Raw genomic sequence first — 20,098 nt, forward strand, 5'->3', positions numbered from 1 at the left:
TTGGACCTTTAGGCCTTTTCCAAATCAGAGGAAATATTGAAGCATTGCTTCTTAAACATAGGTTTCTGCTTTGGGCTTCTTATGGTGTTGGGCAACATGTTTAGTGCTTAATTGATTCATCAGTTTGCCATCAAAAAATTCTGATGTAACAGACCGTTCACAGTTGGTTACTACTTAGTTTTCACTGGGGACTAAGGTTTCCAAGAGTTAAAATTCGGGTAACTGTCATTAAGATGGATGGAAAGACGGAAAGCAACTCTGCATGTAGAAAAGTAGGAGCTGTGTAAGAAAGATACGAGGGATGGGAATACATTTTTATTGAAGGTACCAGAAAGGAATTTGGTCATAAATGAGACTGGTTGTTTGGAGAAAAATGCCTTAGGTCAAAGTCCGAAAGCAAAGGACAGTTGTAGAATGTTTGTGAAGGGAATCTTTTTTTTTTTTTTTTTAATTGATTGATTGATTTTTTTTTTTTTTAACTTTACATCCAAGTTAGCTAGCATACAGTGCAATAATACTTTTAGGAGTAGAATCCGGTAATTTATTCCCTACATATAACCCCCAAGTGATCATCCCACGTGTCCTCCTTAATGCCCCTCACGCAGTTAGCCCATCCCCCCACATGACACCCCACCAGCAGCCCTAAGTTGGTTCTCTGTATTTAAGAGTCTCTTATGTTTTGTCCCCCTCCTCCCTGTTTTTGTATTATTTTTGCTTCTCTCCCCTTATGTTCATCTGTTTTGTATCTTAAATTCTACGTATGAGTGAAGTCATTTGATATTCATCTGTCTCTGACTAATTTTGCTTAGCAAAGTACCCTCTAGTTCCATCCACGTTGGTTCAAATGGCAAGATTTCATTCTTTTTGATTGCCGAGTAATACTCCATTATATAGATATACCACATCTTCCGTATCCATCCATCCATCGATGGACATTTGGGCTCTTTCCATACTTTGGCTACTGTCGATAGTGCTGCTATAAACATGGGGGTGCATGTGTCCCTTCGAAACAGCATCCCCGTATCCCTTGGATAAATCCTTAGTAGTGCCATTGCTGGGTCGTAGGGTTGTTCTATTTTTAACTTTTTGAGGAATCTCCATCCTGTTTTCCAGAGTGGCTGCACCAGCTTGCATTCCCACCAACAGTGCCAAAGAGATCCTCTTTCTCCGCATCCTCGCCGACATCTGTTGTTGCCTGAGTTGTTCACGTTAGCCATTCTGACAGGTGTGGGGTGGTATCTCACTGTGGTGTTGATTTGTATCTCCCTGCTGATGAGTGACGTTGAGCATTTTTTCATGTGTCTGGTGGCCATCTGGATGTGTGAAGGGAAATCTTTGGAAAGGAATTTTATATGTGGTCAGGATGGACTAAGGTTAAAATGAACGGATTTTTATTTTTTTTTTAATTTTTTTTTCAACGTTTATTTATTTTTGGGACAGAGAGAGACAGAGCATGAACGGGGGAGGGGCAGAGAGGGAGACACAGAATCGGAAACAGGCTCCAGGCTCTGAGCCATCCACCCAGAGCCCGACGCGGGGCTCGAACTCACGGACCGCGAGATCGTGACCTGGCTGAAGTCGGACGCTTAACCGGCTGCGCCACCCAGGCGCCCCAAAATGAACGGATTTTAAAAGTACACTGGTCTAAGATCAAAATTCGGCTTTACTCTCTGTTAAAAAGGCAAAGTTTTCTTGGATTGTTGCTCTGCTTCTGATTTAAAAGAAAAGGTAAACACGGTTTTTTTTTTTTTTTTTCTCTTCTGTCTGCTCCAAAAGATGGCAAGAACCGTAATTTTAACCAAAAGGGCAGGGCAGCACGCCCTTTTGAGTTGTTTTGCTCATACCTTGGCGGAAATTGCCCCTCCTTTGATCCAAAGGCTGGGGAGGCAGTGGCAATGTCCTTGCTGCTGGCCTCCACATGCTTCGCGCTTCTGTTGTTTCTTCAGGGAAGAATAATGGGTGCCTGTGCCATATGAAGGCTGGATGACTATCATATATGAAGGGCTTTTACCGGGATACATGGGAGCCATTTTGCGGCACTGAGCCCAGTGTATGCCGATTTGCAACAGCCTATATACTCTAAAATGGATATCCACATGGCTGGCACATATTAATGTGGGCATTCATGAAAAAGGCAGGGGAATAAACCTCAACTTTGGCCCTTTACCCCCCCTTCAACGGCTGATTTTATCCTTACGAGAAATGGTTTCCGCCACCCTTTTGAAATATATTTGTGAAGAGGAGTACTGTTGGGCCAAAATCAAATTAGTGCATCCTTCTGCGGCCAGGAAGTCTTGCTTCGTCACATAGCCAGCCACAACACGGGGCCAGGAGATAAGGCTTCTTCTGGACAGCTATAGGAAATTGAGATAAGGGACGGCTTTTCCTCCTTTTTTCCTACACCTAGGCAATTCCCCCAAACAAGGCCAATATTCCTTTGGGTTGCATGCTGCTGAACACTTGGGATGATTTTGATCCACAAACCCTGAAGAAAAAGCAACTCCTTGTCTTTTGCACCGAGCCTTGGCCCCAGTACAAATTGGAGGAGGCAACCTGGCTGCCAGAGGGAAATATCAATTCTAACACGATCTTGCCACTGGACTTGTTTTGCAAACGTGACGGGAAATGGGGAGACGTCTCCTATGTTCAGTGTTTGGGGACCTTTAGAAAAAAATCAAGATACGTGTAAGCGACGTAAGGTTGATCCTGACTTAATGGCAACCCTTTCCAAAGTCCGGCGATTGGGAGGGGAAATAACTAAGGGCCCCTTGCCTGTGCCCAAAGCAGACCTACAGGAAGAGGAAGGGAACTCTTCGCGTGCTTGATCTATATATCCAGACTTAAAAACGTGAACTTCTGCTCCCTGCTGCCCACCTTATCCAGGCCCTCCCCCACAATGTGACAGGTGAGTTTCCCCCACAAGAAGCCGGAACGCCGGGACGAGGGACACAGGGAGGCACCTCCATAAGATTACAAGTACCTTTTTCATTACAAGATTTAAGACAGACAAAAAGAGATCAGGTAAAGTTTCTGACAATCCAGATAAGTATACAGAGGCTTTTCAAAATATTACATACGTTTCGGAGCTGACCTGGAAAGATATGATGTCTTTGTTGAAACAGACGCTTAAGGAGACAGAGAAGCATGGGGTTGTGGCAACGGCTGAAAGACACGGGCACGGGTCACTCATGAATTATCACGGGGCTGGAGTTCCAACTGGGACTATGACCATCCCATTGAGGAAGGATATGGCCGCCACTTCCAAGCTTGTATATTACAACCGAGATCAAGAGGAAAGAACAGGAAAGGAGGCTCAGGGAAAAATCTGAGGCCTGAGCCGAGGCCTCACGCACTATATCAGACCAGACTTCCTGAGGTCCTGGCACCAAATGCCACTTCTGTGGCCATTCAGGGCACCGGAAACGAGACTGCCCTCAGAAGGGACAACGGAGGTCAAAGCCCGGCAAGCCACGCCCCTCGTGTGGAGACAGTCACTGGAAGTCTGAATGCCTTTGGGGACCTCCACAGATAACCAGTGTCCCTGAAAGGGACTGATAGGGCCTGGGACTCTTTGCGATGGCTTCCCGGAGCCACCTGTCTATTGGAAGCCCAGAGCCCTGGGGTAACTCTGGAAAACTCAGGTAACTGAAAAGCCAGTTGATTTCCTTCTGGCTACCGAAGCCACCTTTTCTGTCCTTTTCACTTCTGGCCAACTATCCAAACCAAGCATTAACAATTAGAGGCGTCTCCAGAAAACTTATGATTAAATTTTTCTCTCGGGTCCTGGGATGCGTACGGGGAACACCTAGTTTTTTCTCATTGTTTCTTGATAATGCCAGAGAGAGCCTTACTCCCTTGCTAGGAAGGGACGTTGCAACTCATTTAGAGACTGTGGTGATACTAACTCCAGAAGAGATCCACCATTGTGTGAGTTTTGGGGAATTATTGGCTATGGTAGGCTGTGGATACCAGGGTTCAGAAAATAGCCCACCTGCTCTATCAGTTGCTAAAGGAGACTCAATCCCACCTACCCTCCCAGGGAAATAAAGTGCGGTCTGACTGATGGACACTGTCTCCAGCACTCGGATGGGTACAAACAGAGCAGGGGCGATTACTGTTGCCGAGCTCACAGAGCTAAAAGAGCATTAAAGCACTGCATCAGGCCTTTCATTTAGGGAGGGATAAAACTTACCAAAGGGCCCAAAAGATGTTTACTGGGAAAAATCTGTCAAGGACAGGTCAACGAGTCGTATCAGCCTATGAAGGCTGCCCTAGACACAATCTTCTCAACCACAGACTCGCTCTCCCAGACAAGGACCTGGAGGCTATCCAGGGAAGGCTGACAATTAGATTTCACTCGTATGCCAAGGTCAAAGGGGTTCCAACACCTGTTGGTATGGGTTGATACTTTGAGTAGTTGGGTAGAGGCCTTCCCCTGAAAAATGGAAAAAGCACAAGAGGTAATAAAAACTCTATTTTGCAAAATAATGCCCAGGTCCGGCTTACCTAACAATTTACGAAGTAATAATGGTAAACGGCTGTCTTGCCTCCCGACTCTTGAAAAACTTTTACACCGTGGAATAAAGCAAACTGCTGATTCAGCAGAACTCTCAATGAACCCTCACAAGTATTAGATGCCTTAAATCAAAAATTGAATAGGGGCACCTGGGTGGCTCAGTCGGTTACGCGTCCGACTTCGGCTCAGGTCATGATCTCGCCGTTCGTGGGTTCGAGCCCCACGTCCGGCTCTGGGCCGACAGCTCGGAGCCTGGCGCCCGCTTTGGATTCTGTGTCTCCCTCTCTCTCGGCCCCTGCCCCGCTTATGCTCTGTCTTTCTCTCTCTCAAAAATAAAAATAAAAATAAACATTAAAAAAAATTAGGTCAAGTTAGGGCCAGACTCTTGGAGAACCGAGCCACCACTGATTACTTACTGTTCCTCCATCACCTGGGTTGTGAGAGATTCCCTGACGTGTGTTGTTTCCTTCTGACCGACGATCCCCATAGAGTCTCACAACTGATGACATTTGGGCGCAACTGGACAAAGTCAGGGTCTCTCTGGGATTGTTTGACCGGTTTGAGAACTGGGGGCATCATCTTAGAGACGCCATCTTGGTGGTCAATGTAATCTTTAATTTGTATTTTATCTCTTCGCGTCTGCCGATGTTTATGCCGCCTCGTGCCTGCCAGCCTTCCATGAGCCATCCTGTGGGCCCCCCGACCGACCCTTGGGTAGACTCTGACTGCTGTACCCCCACACTCTCCCTTGTCAGCTTGAAGAAGCCAGAACGGTCGTGTCCCTGTTCCTTAATGGCAGTTAGGGACCCTATTCCAGGGGGAGGAATGAGTAGGGAAAGGGTCACATTAGGCAGGGGGAGGTAAGGGGCCTTCAGGGAGGCAGGCTGCAGCTACAGGTGGGAGGCTGAGGAAGCAGCGGGGTTTGAAGGGGAAAAAAAAGGGATAGAAGTGTTCTGGACTCGCCCAGGCTAGGTGCCATGTGTGGAGTCTCACTAACTTTCTGATAAGGTCCCAATAAAAAGCCGGGGACAGGGGCGCCTGGGTGGCTCCGTCACTTGAGCCTTTGGCTCAAGTCACGATCTCATGGTTCAGGAGTTCGAGTCCCGCGTCGGGCTCTGTGCTGACGACTCAGAGCCTGGAGCCCGCTTGGGATTCTGTGTCTCCCTCTCCTCTGCCCCTCCTCTGCTCATGCTCTGTCTCTGTTTCTCAAAAATAGATAAACATTAAAAAAAAAAAATATATATATATATATATATATTTAACCTTACAGTGCTACAGACTTTTTTCAGTGATTATTTATTCTAATGTGTCCATTTTACAGATGGTACAACTGAAGCCCAGAGACATTAAGTAATTTGCCCCAACGGTTAGTGGTAAAGATTGATTTAAAAAAATTTTTTTTAATGTTTATTTATTTTGAGGGAGAGAGAGAGAGAAGCAGCATGCGAGCAGGGGAGGGGCAGGGAGAGAAGGAGACACAGAATCCGAAGCAGGTTCCAGGCTCTGAGCGGCCATGTGACCATTCACACAGATCTCACGGTTGAAGGAATGGAACAGAAGGCACTATTTACTCTTTTACTAATTCATTTATTCAACAGATATTTATTAACTACCTACCAGGCTCCAGGCACTGCTCTAAACTCTGAGGATAGAGCAGTGAACAAAAGAGATGGGTAACCCAGGCCCTCGTGAACTTTGCATTCCCGTGGGGAGAAGATGTGATTAAACAAATACATAAAATATCTTAACACGGAGGGTGGTGGAAAACGCTCTGTTGAAACATAAACCAGGGAAGGGGCGTAGGGAGTGTCATGGGGGATAGGGGGAAGTTAGAAATTTTACTTATGTTTATTTTTTATTTTTTAAATATGAAATTTATTGTCAAATTGGTTTCCGTACAACACCCAGTGTTCATCCCAGCAGGTGCCCTCCTCGATGCCCCTCACCCACCCTCCCCTCCCTCCCACCCCCCATCAACCCTCAGTTTATCCTCAGTTTTTAAGAGTCTCTTATGGTGTGCCTCCCTCCCTCTCTAACTTTTTTTTCCCCTTCCCCTCCCCCAATGTCTTCTGTTAAGTTTCTCAGGATCCACATAAGAGTGAAAACATATGGTATCTGTCTTTCTCTGTATGACTTATCTCACTTTAGCATAACACTCTCCAGTTCCATCCAGGTTGCTACAAAAGGCCATAGTTCATTAGAAATTTTAAATAGGAGGATCAGAGAAGTCTTTCCCGAGGGGGGTGACATTGGAGCAAAGACCTAAAAGAGTTGAAGTGTCAAATGATTACTGGGAGAAGAACATTCCTGGCAGAAAGACCAGCCAGTAAAAAGGCCCTTCATGGGAAGCAGGTCCGGCGCGTTCAAGGAGCAGCCAGGGGCCAGAGTGGGGAGAACAGAATGAACGAGGGAAAGATGAGCAGAGGAGGGCAGAGAGAGGACCGGAATATCGTCGTGGAGGCCCTTACAGGCCACAGTAAGCTGCGGGGCTGCTAATCTGAATGACGGGGCAGGCTAGTGGAGGGGGTTGAGCTGAGGAGTCACTCCAGCTACCTTCTCCCTCCAACACCACCCACCCAAAGAGGGTTCAGGATGAGGGTGTCACGTCAGTAGGTCCTGGTGGGAAACTGGGGAACCCCTTCTGCTTTCACTGGGACACCTGCTTTTAAAGCTGGCTTTTGGGGGGCGCCTGGGTGCCTCAGTCGGTTAAACATCTGACTCTCTCTCCCTCTCCGCTCCTCCCCCACTCTCTCACTCTCTGTATCTCCCAAAATAAATAAAAAGCATTAAAAAAAAATCTTAAATCTGTCTTTCTTGAGAATCTGGGGGAAGGGTTTTCCAAGACCTCTGCGGGTTGCCTAAAATCTCTTTGCAGAGCAGGAGATAAAGAAAAGCAGGAGAGATGGAGTTAGGAGAGAGCTGACCCAGGGGGGGTTGGAGGAAGTTAAGAAACCGTGGGCTATCACACAGGTAGAGGAAGAGGTAGGGCTAGACCGTAAGTAGAGACTCCTTGCCCAGTGCTCCCAGTGCCACTGTGTACTGTTTATACAGCAGCTCACAAAATACAGAAAAACACCCAAAATAGACAAGTGGGACTACATCAAGCTGAACAGTTTCTGCACAAAATGAAAGGCAACCTACAGAATGGGAGAAAATATTTGCAAATCACGTATCTCCTAGAGGGTCGCTATCCAAAAATACATACAATATACTCGAGAGCAAACAAACAAACAAACAAGCCATTAAGAAAGAAGTCCTTCCATTTGTAACAACATGGATGAAACTTGAGTGCGTTATGCGAAGTGAAATTAGTTAGCTAGAGAAAGGCAAAAACTGTATGGTCTCACGTATGTGTGACATCTTAAAAAAAAAAAAAACAGACTCATACAGAAAGAGAACAGATGGATGGTTGCCAGAGGCATAGGAGTCAGGGGTGGAGGAAATGGGTGGAAGTGGTCAAAAGGTACGAACTTCCAATTATAAGATAAATAAGTTCTGGGGATGTAATATACAGCATGGTGACGATAGTCAACAATATTGTATATTTAAAAGTTACTGAGAGAGTAAATCTTAAAAGCTCTCATCATAACAAAAAAAAATTGTAACTATGTGAGGCGATGGGTGTTAAACCGAATTTATTGTGGTCATCATTTCACAGTGTATACAGATATCAGATCATTGTGTTGTATACCCGAAACGAATACGATGGTATATATCAATTATGTCTCAATAAAACTGGGGGAAAAGTAAAATTTCAGTTTGTGGAAAGAAAAGAAAGAAAGAAAGAAGAAAGAAAGAAAGGGAGAGAAGGAAGGAAGGAAGGAGGAAGGAAGAAAGAAAAAAAGAAAGGATGGAAGGAAGGAAGGAAGGAAAAACCCACGCCCTTGTGGACTCTCCATTCTAATGAGGAAGAGACATACTAAACAAATACATAAAATAATTAGCAAGCCTACAAGACAAGAAGATTCTGAAAGGGGAAATAAAGGCAGCCTTCCTCAGGAGGAAAGATGTGACCTTGAAGGGGCAGCTCTTTATACTGACACACACATTTTTCTTTCTAATAGGAATTAGCAAACACAGAGAAGAGTCTGGAGTGGTGTAGAGTGCTGGCCGGGAGAGCAGGTCCCTTGCCTGATGTTCACAAGAAACTCCTCCGTGAGTTCTGGACATTAAACGGGCTCCATAATCTGTGGACTATGGGAAAGGCTTACTCAATGAGATGATACCTGAGCACTTCTCTTGATGTGGGGTGACTTCTCTCCCGGAGAGGACCACACTGGCTGGTCCATTATAGCCTCAGCCTAGACACGGTTGATGTTGGAGCCTGGGACTCTGGCCCATCCTTCCCACATATCTTTCCTACCACATTGAACTTCTAGAAATCCCTCTGGCACTGAAGGTCCTGTGTCCCACACATTCCCTTCTCGCCTTCCCACGTCCTGGACGTCAGAAAACAAACAGGGTCAGAGGGAGAAGCTGTGGCCTGGAGCCTGAGAAGCTGAGTTTCTGGCCTTTGGTAAAATTGCTTCCTCTTCCCAGTTGGTCGGAGCCCCTCGACCTGGCCGTCCCTTTTTATTTTCTCTCCACTAGCCACCCCTAGGTTTCTCTATCGTTTATGTTTTGGGAGGCTGGAGTAGAGAGTTACCAGTTGAGGGGCACCTGGGTGGCTCAGTCGGTTCAGCATCCGGCTCTCGATCTCAGCTCAGGTCTCGATCTCAGGGTTGTGAGCTCCAAGCTGCATGTGGAGCCTGCTTTCAAAAAAAGAAAGTCACCCGTTGATGGCATCTCTCTGCCATTTCATCATTCGTCATCACTGTACGCTTAGTTACCACTTATTGAAAGCCTGCTGCGTACATGTCAAGAAATGCGTTCAGTGACAGTAAAACCTTGCGCGCAGAATTCGTTCTGGAAACGTGCTTGTGACCTGAAGCCCTCGTATATCCAAGCGAACTTCAACAACCGCTGGCTGAATCGTGATCGTGTGATGTTCAGCGTCACGTGCTACTCGCGTTGCAAGACATCGCTCGTTTATCAACTGAAATTTTATTAGAAATGTTTGTTCATCTCGTGGAACACTCGCAGAACAAGTCGCTCGCCATCCAAGGTCTTACTGTATTTCTCAAAAACTGCGAAGTGTCAGATTAACGGTTCCACGGGTGCTGGCAAAGGACACTTCATTATCACAATGGTAGCAGTAGCCAGAGGATGAGCATTTAGCCCCGTTTCTTGAACTCCAATTCTCCAAAGGCGATGCCGTGAAAACCAGGCGAAGCCTGTACAACACAGGGGGTTGTATTCCAGGAGAGGAACTCCAGCCTCAAGGAACCCAAATCTCTTACAATAGGCAGTAAGTCTGCCTGACCTTTGCCCCAGGAAGAGACATTACCTTTATGACACAGGACAAATCTGCCCTCCGCTTTGGAGGGAGACACGATCTCCCGTTGCAAGTGGTTTGCTATCCCACCACCCATGGAAACATAGTCTGGAACAAAAGCTTTCTGTTTTTGTGAGCAGCACTTCTGCTCTTAAGATGTGCAGATATACAAGAGACCCATGCGGTGGGGTGGGGGTGGGGCGCCTGGGTGGCTCAGTCGGTTCAGGGTCCGACTTCAGCTCAGGTCATGATCTCGCAGTTCGAGAGTTCGAGCCCCGCGTGGGGCTCTGTGCTGACAGCTCAGAGCCTGGAGCCTGCTTCGGATTCTGTATCTCTCTCTCTCTCTCTCTGTCTGCCTCTCTCCTGCTTGTGCTCTGTCTCTGTCTCTCTCAAAAATAAATAAACATTAAAAAAAATTTTTTTTTTTTTAAATAAGAGACCCGTGGGGAATTGTCTCCCGACACTGTGAGTCCCGTTAAGCTGAAATAGGCATTGTTTCCCGCATTCTTCACATGAGGAAGAGTGAGGCTCAGAAGCTAATTTGTCTAGGAGTTTATGAGGCAAGGTCTGTGTGAGCCCAATGCCCGGGCCACATCCTTATAGACGTAGAGCAGGTAACAGTCAAGGACTGTCACACACAGAAGATACAAACACCTGAAAGGTACAACTCTGCCTGGGAAGGACTTACAACTGGGGAGACAGAACTTGCCCTCCACATCCCCGACAAGTGCAGATGGAACTGGTCAGGGGGTCCAGGGTCACTTCTCACCTCTAACCAACTCCAACAGGGATGGTCTTTCCTCACTTCTTTTTTCTCCCTCTCTTTCTCACTGTCTGTCTCTCACACAAGCACACACATGCAAGAACAGGCTAACAGATACAATTCCTTATAAGTTGCTCTCTCCTTGGTGCTTGTTACTGCTTATCTGCTAGAAGTCAATGAAACAAATGAGATATTAAGGGCAAGTGGCTGTCTTTTCTCCGAGACGTGCTTGCTCCTGGCTGTGTCGGTGTCTTTTTTTTAATCTGACATCCTTACAACGTAGTCTTACGTTTGGTACATATGATCGTTCTGGGTTGCTGGGAGGGAAACATCCCAGTATCTTCTATCTTTCCATAAAAACACCCTGATCTTGGGGCGCCTGGGTGGCTCGATCGGTTAAGCGTCCAACTCTTGGTTTCAGCTCAGGTGGCGATCTCACGGTTCGTGGGTTCGAGCCCCGCATTGGGCTCTGTGCTAGGAGCGCAGGGCCTGCTCGGGATTCTCTGTCTCCCTCTCTCTGCCCCTTTCCTTAAAAGACAAGGATTAAACCAGTTTGGCTGAGGCAGACCAGCCATGGAAGGAGGCCTTAAACGCCAGAACGGATTTTGCTCTCAACAAACACAACCAGTGACAGTTTCTGAGCTGGGAATGACTCAATACAAGCAATTTGTTAGGAAGCTGTACCGACAGACACACAGGGGATAAACCAGAGTGGACATGACCCAGACACAGTGCTTCTCCACCCTCACTGCACGTTAGAATCACTCAGGGAGCTTTTTAAAAATACTGATGCCCCAGCCACACCGCCGACTATTTAAATCTAAATCTCTGGGAGTGTGGCCCCTGGCACTGCTATTTTTTTCAAAGCTCCCCAGAAGGAAGGATGACTGTTAGCAGGTGTGGGATTTCTCTGGGGGGGGGGGGGGTGATGAAAATATTCTGGCATTAGATAGTGGTGATGGTTGGACAACTTTGTGAGTATGCTAAAAACCACTGTGGGGGAGGAGTCAACATGGCGGAGAAGTAGGGGGACCTGAAGTTCCTTTGTCCCTCAAACACAGTATTGAGGCCAGAAGACCGAGACTTCCGGGAATCTGGGCTACAGAGCGACAGAAACATCTCCGGGGGCCCACGGGGACAACTTGGCGGGCCATAGATGCGGGATTGCAAACTGGGAGAGATAAAATGGACGGCATAGGCACGGAGGGGAGGCATCCCCTTTCTGCGGAGAGACAAAAGGAAAAGAAAGAGAGGCTGTGGAAGGGTAGGATTGAATTTGGACAAGAGAAAAACCACGGACTGGGGAACAGAAAAAATGGAGAAAGAGTCAATTTCTAACTCGATTCAGGGTGGTGGGGCTTTCTCCGCCTGGGGCCGGCCGCCCTGTGTGCATGCCTGGAGAGGAGGGGAGCCTGCCCCCCGGTAGCACACTCAGAGGTGCAGTCTGAGAGACCATTCCCCTCCCTTGAGTGCTGTGGGAAGAAGGCTAGTAGCTGCTCCAAGGTCAAAAGACCCTGCAGGTGCTTGTCAGCCAGAGGCCCTTTGTCAGCTGGGCAGAGTCGCTCTATCCCTGAACCGGGGGCACTTGGAGTGCATCCTTTAAGACACCAGGGTTTGAATCCCAGCTGAGGCACGGGAGATTGTGGAGCAGGACAAAGTGGCCCGCTCATACCCATGGCACCGTGAGGATGGCCTGAACAGAGTGGTCTGGGACACCTGGTCCAGGGAGGAGACACTGGGGTGTTGCCATTTTTCTCCCCATCACTAACAAGGCGGGGTTTTGGGAAATGGACAGTGGCCTACAGTGGAGGTGGGATGGGCCCACACCAAACCACACCCCTCCATGCCTGGTAACTCCGGATCTACTGGAAAGACATTGACACTGATGGAACCAGACAGTCCCTTATGCAGACCAACGCAGGCACCGGTTCCAAGGCACCATCAGATATTGGTCCAGCAGTTTTGTATTCTCTGATTTGATTCTTGGTCAGTTCTTACTATATATATAGTACAGTATATATAGTATAGTATATATATATATATGTATATACATATATACACATTATATATATAGTATATACATATAGTATATACTATATATACTATAGTATATATATAGTGTATACTATATATATAGTATAGTATATATAGTATATACTATATGTATATACTATATATATAATGTGTATATATGTATATACATATATATATACTACACTATATATTATATATATATATACTCTATATATACTATATATACTCTATATATACTATATACATACTATATACTCTATATATACTCTATATATACACTATATATACTATATATATATACTATATATATAGTATATATATACTATATATATACACTATATATACTGTACTATATATACTATATATACACTATATATACTACTATATATACTACTATACTATAGTATACTACTATATATATATACTATAGTATATACTATATATATACTACTATATATATATACTATAGTATATACTATATATATATACTATACTATATATAGTATATTCTATATATCTACTACACTATATATACTACATATAGCATATATATATATATAGCATATATTTATATAGCATATATATATAGTATATATATAGTATATATATAGTATATATAGTGTAGTAGATATATAGTATATATATAGTATAGTATATATATAGTATATAGTATATATATACAGTATATATTATATATAGTATATAGTATATATATAGTATAGTATATATATAGTATGTATATATATAGTATATACTATATAGTATAGTATATAGTATATATATATATGCTATACATAGCATATATATAATATATAGCATATATATAGTATATAGTATATATATAGGATATAGTATATATATAGGATATAGTATATAGTATATATATATAGTATAGTATATATATAGTATATAATATATATTGTATATACTATATAGTATATATATAGTATATATACATGCTATATATAGCATATATATATGCTATATATATATACTATATATATGCTATATATAGTATATATACTATATATATATATATATATACACACACACTATATATATATTTTTTATTCCTTTTCTTCCTCTTATTTCCTCCCTTCTTTATTCTGGTTATTCTGGTTGTTGGTTTGTTTAAACAGACATTTTCAATCTATTCTTTTTACACTTCTTATGTATCCCCTTCTTCTTTATTTTCCTCTCTCTCTCTCTCTGGATTAAGCCGTATAGTTTCTCTGATTCTGTAATTTTTTTTTCTTTTCCTTTCCCCCCCTCCCCTGTCATTTCTCTCTTTGTAGAGAATAAGGCTCCTTCCACCTCCTCCTTTTTTAAATTTTTTCCAGGGTTACTTCCACAAACAAATCAAAGCACACCTGGTGAAAGGTACAAACCACCACTGCGAGTAGGGAGATAAAGCAACCAGAGTCACAACAACAGAGAGCATGCAACACACTCCAAAAACACCTCCTGAAGGGCCAGGCCCTGGACAGTGTATGACCCTTTTTTAATATAGAAGTGTTCGCAGGTGCAGGACACCTAGCAAGCTATTAAAACACATAAACGACAGAAAACTAGCCAAAAGGATGAAACAGAAGAATTCTCCTCAAAAGAAATTCCAGGAAGAAATGACAGCTAGAGAATTGCTCAAAGCAGATATAAACAATATATATGATCAAGAATTTTGAATAATATTCATAAGATTAATAGCTGGGCTTGAAAAAAGCATAGAAGACAGCAGAGAAACAATTGCTGCAGAGATCAAGTACCTAAGAAATAGTTACGACGAATTAAGAAATGTTGTAAATGGGTGCAAAATAAACTAGATGCAGTGACAGCAAGGATGGAGGAAGCAGAGGGGAGAATAAATGAAATAGAAGCTAAAATTATAGAAAATGATGAAGCTGAGAAAAAGAGAGATAAGAAAATACTAGACCACGGCAGGGGAGAATTAGAGAACTAAGTGATTCAACAAAACATAACAATAACCATATGATAGGAGTTCCAGAAGAAGAAGAAGAGAGAGAAAGGGGCAGAAGGTTTACTTGAACAAATTAAGGTAGAGAACTTTTGTAATCTAGGGAAGGAAGCAGACATATAAATCCAGGAAGCACAGAGAACTCCCTTCAGATTCAACAAGAATAGACCTTCACCATGGCATATCAGAATGAACCTGGAAAAATACAAAGGGAAAGAGAGGATTCTGAAAGCAGCTAGGGAAAAACGGGCCTTAAATTGCAAGGGTAGACACATAAGGGTAGTAGCAGACCTGTCCAGTGAAACTTGGCAGGCCAGAAGGGAGTGGCAGGAAATATTCAATGTGTTGAATAGGAAAAATATGCAGCCAAGAATTCTTTATCCAGCAAGGCTGTCATTCAGAATAGGAGAGATAAAGGCTTTCCCAGACAAACAAAAACTGAAGAAGTTCATGAGCACTAAATCAGCCCTGCAAGAGATCCTAATGGGGACTCTGTGAGTGGAATGCTACAAAGATTACAAAGGACCAGAGACATCACCACAAGCATGAAACCTACAGATAACACAATGACAGTAAATCCATATCTTTCAATAACTCTGAATAAAAATGGACTAAATGCTCCAATCAAAAGACATAAGGTATCAGAATGGATAAAAAAAAAAACAAGATCCATCTATACGGTGTCTACAAGAGACTCATTTTAGACCCGAGGACACCTTCAGATTGGAACAGGGGATGGAGAACCATCTATCATGCAACTGGAAGTCAAAAGAAAGCTGGAGTAGCCATACTTATATCAGACAAACTAGATTTTAAACTAAAGGTTGTCACAAGAGATGCAGAAGGGCTTTATATCATAATTATGGGATCTATCCATCAAGAGGAGCTAACAATTGTAAATGTTTATGGCCCCAACTTGGAACATCTAAATATATAAATCAGTTAATCGCAAACATAAGCAATCTTACTAAGAAAACAGTAATTGCAGGGGACTTTAATACTCCACTTACAACAATGGACACATCTCTGGGTAGAAAAATCAATAAAGAAACAATGGCCTTGAATGATACACTGGACCAGATGGACTTGACAGATATATTCAGAACTTTTCATCCAAAAGCAGAAGAATACACAGTCTTCTCAAGTGCACATGAAATATTCTCCAAGATAGATCACATACTAGGTCACAAAACAGCCCTCAATAAATATAAAAGAGTTGAGATCATACCATGCATATTTTCAGATCACAATGCTATGAAACTTAAAATCAACCACAAGAAAAAATTTGGAAAGCCTCCAAATGCAAGGAGATTAAAGAACATCCTACGAAGAACGAATGCGTCAATGAGGCAATTAAAGAAGAAATTTAAAAACATATGGAAGCAAATGAAAATGAAAACATGACAGTCCAAACCCTTTGGGATGCAGCAAAGGCAGTCATAAGAGGAAAAATACATTGCAATCCAGCCCTATCTCAAGAAACAAGAAAAGTCCCAAATACAAAACCTAACCACACACCTAATGGAACTAGAAGCAGAACAGCAAAGAAACTCCAAGGCCAGCAGAAGAAGAGAAATAATAAAGATTAGAGCAGAAATAAACAATATAGAATCTAAAAATAACCCAAAACAAAACAGTAGAACAGATCAGTGAATCTAAGAGCTGTTTTTGTTTGAAAAAATAAACAAAATTGATAAGCTCTTAGCCAGACTTCTCAAAAAGAAAAGAGAGAGAACCCAAATAGACAAAATCATGATTGAAAGAGGAGAGATCACAACCCACACCACAGAAATACAAACAATTATTAGAGAATATTATAAAAAATTATATGCCAACAAACCTGACAACCTGGAAGAAATGGACAAATTCCTAGGCACCCACACACTACCAGAACTCAAACAGGGAGAAATAGAAAATTTCAACAGACCCATAACCAGCAAAGAAATTGAATCAAAAATCTCCCAACAAATAAGAGTTCTGGGCCAGATGGCTTCCTGGGGGAATTCTACCAGACATTTAAAGCAGAGTTAATACCTATCCTTCTCAAGCTATTCCAAAAAATAGAAATGGAAGGAAAGCTTCTGGACTCATTTTATGAAGCCAGCATTACCTTGATTCCCAAACCAGACAGAGATCCCACTAAAAAAAGGAGGATTACGGGTCAGTATCCCTGATGGACATAGATGCAAAAATTTTCAACAAGATACTAGCAAACTGAATTCAAGAGTACATTAAAAGAATTACTCACCATGATCAAGTGGGATTCTTTCCTGGGCTGCAGGGCTGGTCCAATATTTGCAAATCAATCAATGTGATACATCACATTAGTAGAAGAAAGGATAAGAACCATATAATCCAGTCAATAGATGCAGAAAAAGCATTTGACAAAATACAGCACCCTTCTTAATAAAACCCTGAAGAAGGTCAGGATAGTAGGAACATACCTTAACATCACAAAAGCCATATATGAAAAACCCATAGCTAATATCATCTCAAAGGGGAAAAACTGAGAGCTTTTCCTCTGAGATCAGGAACACGACAGGGATGTCCACTCTCACGACTGTTGTTTAACATAGTGTTGGAAGTCCTAGCATCAGCAATCAGACAACAAAATGAAATAAAAGGCATCCAAATTGGCAAAGAAGTTAAACTTTCACTTTTCACAGATGACATGATACTCTACCTGGAAAACCCAAAAGACTCCACCAAAAAGCTGCTAGAAATGATACATGAATTCAGCAAAGTCGCAGGATACAAAATCAATGTACAGAAATTGGTTGCATTTCTATACACCAAAAATGAAGCAACAGAAAGAGAAATCAAGAAAATCAATCCCATTTACAATTGCACCAAGAACCATAAAATCCCTAGGAATAAACCTAACCAGAGATGTAAAAGATCTGTATGCCGAAAACTATAGAAAACTTATGAAAAAAATTGAAGAAGACACAAAGAAATGGAAAAACATTCCATGCTCATGGATTAGAAGAACAAATATTATTAAAATGCCAATACTACCCAAAGTGATCTACACGTTCAATACAATCTCAATCAAAATTGCACCGGCATTCTTGTCAAAGCTAGAACAAGCAATCCTAAAATTTGTATGGAACCACAAAAGACCCCGAATAGCCAAAGTAACGTTGAAAAAGAAGACCAAAGCGGGAGGCATCACAATCCCAGACTTTAGCCTCTACTACAAAGCTGTAATCATCAAGACAGTATGGTATTGGCACAAAAACAGACACATAGACCAATGGAATAGAATAGAGAACCCAGAATTGGACCCACAAATGTATGGCAAACTAATCTTTGACAAAGCAGGAAAGAGTATCCAATGGATAAAAGACAGTCTCTTTAGCAGATGGTGCTGGGAGAACTGGACAGCAACATGCAGCAGAATGAAACTGGACCACTTTCTTACACCATATACAAAAAAACCTCAAAATGGATGAAAGACCTAAATGTGAGATAGGAAACAATCAAAACCCTAGAGGAGAAAACAGGCAACAACCTCTTTGACCTCAGCCACAGCAACTTCTTACTCGACACATCTCCGAAGGCAAGGGAAATAAAAGCAGAAATGAACTATTGGGACCTCAGCAAGATAAAAAGCTTCTGCACAGCAAAGGAAACAATCAACAAAATTAAAAGGCAACCGATGGAATGGGGAAAGATATTTGCAAACGACATATCAGATAAAGGGTTAGTATCCAAAATCTATAAAGAACTTACCAAACTCAACACCTGAAAAACAAATTATCCAGTGAAGAAGTGTGCAGAAGACATGAATAGGCACTTTTCTAAAGAAGACATCCAGATGGCCAACAGACACATGAAAAAATGCTCAACATCACTCATCATCAGGGAAATATAAATCAAAATCACATTGAGATACCACCTCACACTGGTCAGAGTGGCTAAAATTAACAACTCAGGAAACAGCGGATGCTGGTGAGGATGTGGAGAAATGGGAATCCTCTTACATCGTTGGTGGGAATGCAAACTGGTGCAGCCACTCCGGAAAGCAGCGTGGAGCTTCCTCAAAAAATTAAAAATAGAATTACCCTATGACCCAGCAATAGCACTACTAGGTATTTATCCAAAGGATACAAGAGTGCTGATTCATAGCGGCACATGTACCCCAATGTTTATAGCAGCACTTTCAACAATAGCCAAATTATGGAAAGAGCCCAAATTTCCATTGACAGATGAATGGATAAAGAAGATGTGGTATATATATACAATGGAGTACTACTTGGCAATGAGAAAGAATTAAATCTTGCCATTTGCAAAACTGGAGGGTATTATGCTAAGTGAAATAAGTCAGTCAGAGAAAGACAGATATATGTTTTCAGTCATATGTGGAATTTGAGAAACTTAACAGAAGACCATGGGGGAAGGGAAGGGGAAAAAATAGTTTCAAACTGAGGGAGGCAAACCATAAGAGACTCTTAAATACAGAGAACAAAATGAGGGTTGATGGGGGGCAGGGGGAAGGGGAAAATGGGTGATGGGCATTGAGGAGGGTGCTTGTTGGGATGAGCACTGGGTGTTGTATGTAAGCGATGAATCATGGGAATCTGCTCCCAAAGCCAAGAGCACACTGTCTACACTGTATGTTAGCTAACCTGACAATAAATTATATTTGAAACAAAAAACACAAAACAAAAATAAAAAAAACACTGTTGTACACCTTAAAGGGTGGATTTTATGCTGTATGAATTATATCTCAGAAGGAAGGAAGGAAAGAAAGAAGGAAAATAGAAAGGGAGAGAGAAAAGAAAGAAAAAATAAAGAGAAAGAAAGAAAGAAAAAAAGAGAAAAAGGAAGAAAGAAAGAATGAATCGTGGGATTGAACTCCACATTGGGCTCTGTGCTGACAGCATAGGGCCTGCTTTGGATTCTCTCTCTCCCTCTCTCCCTCTGCCCCTCCTCCACTCACTCTCTCTCTCCCCAAATAAATAAACACTAAAAAAATTTTTCGAGAAAGCCATACACTGTGGCCACTAGATGGGAAGCACAATACACAACGACGAGGGCAGGATGATTCCTCGGAGGCTCTATGTTATCCTGTCTGCCACTTAGAGCCGTGTGAGTTTAAACAAGCCACTTAACCTCTGTGAATCTGTTTCCATGTATGTGAAATATGGCTAGTAACACTTGCCTTACCTACCTCACAAAGTTGCATGAACAAAACAAACGTCAAAGAGCGTTGAAAACTATAAAGTGTTAAACAACCGTAAGCTGTAGGACACATATGGGCCCATGATTTTTAACAAAGGCCCAAAAGCAGTTCAACAGGGGAAAAAAAAAGTCGGTAAATGGTGACGGGGCGACTGACCTGACCCTTAACCCTGACCCCCTACCTCACGCCACACAAATGTAAGATGTGACCTTTTTCACAGGTTACCACTTCCGGGAACATGAAACCCTCTT

Source organism: Acinonyx jubatus, chromosome X, assembly GCF_027475565.1.
Source record: "Acinonyx jubatus isolate Ajub_Pintada_27869175 chromosome X, VMU_Ajub_asm_v1.0, whole genome shotgun sequence".
Classification (NCBI taxonomy): Eukaryota; Metazoa; Chordata; class Mammalia; order Carnivora; family Felidae; genus Acinonyx; species Acinonyx jubatus.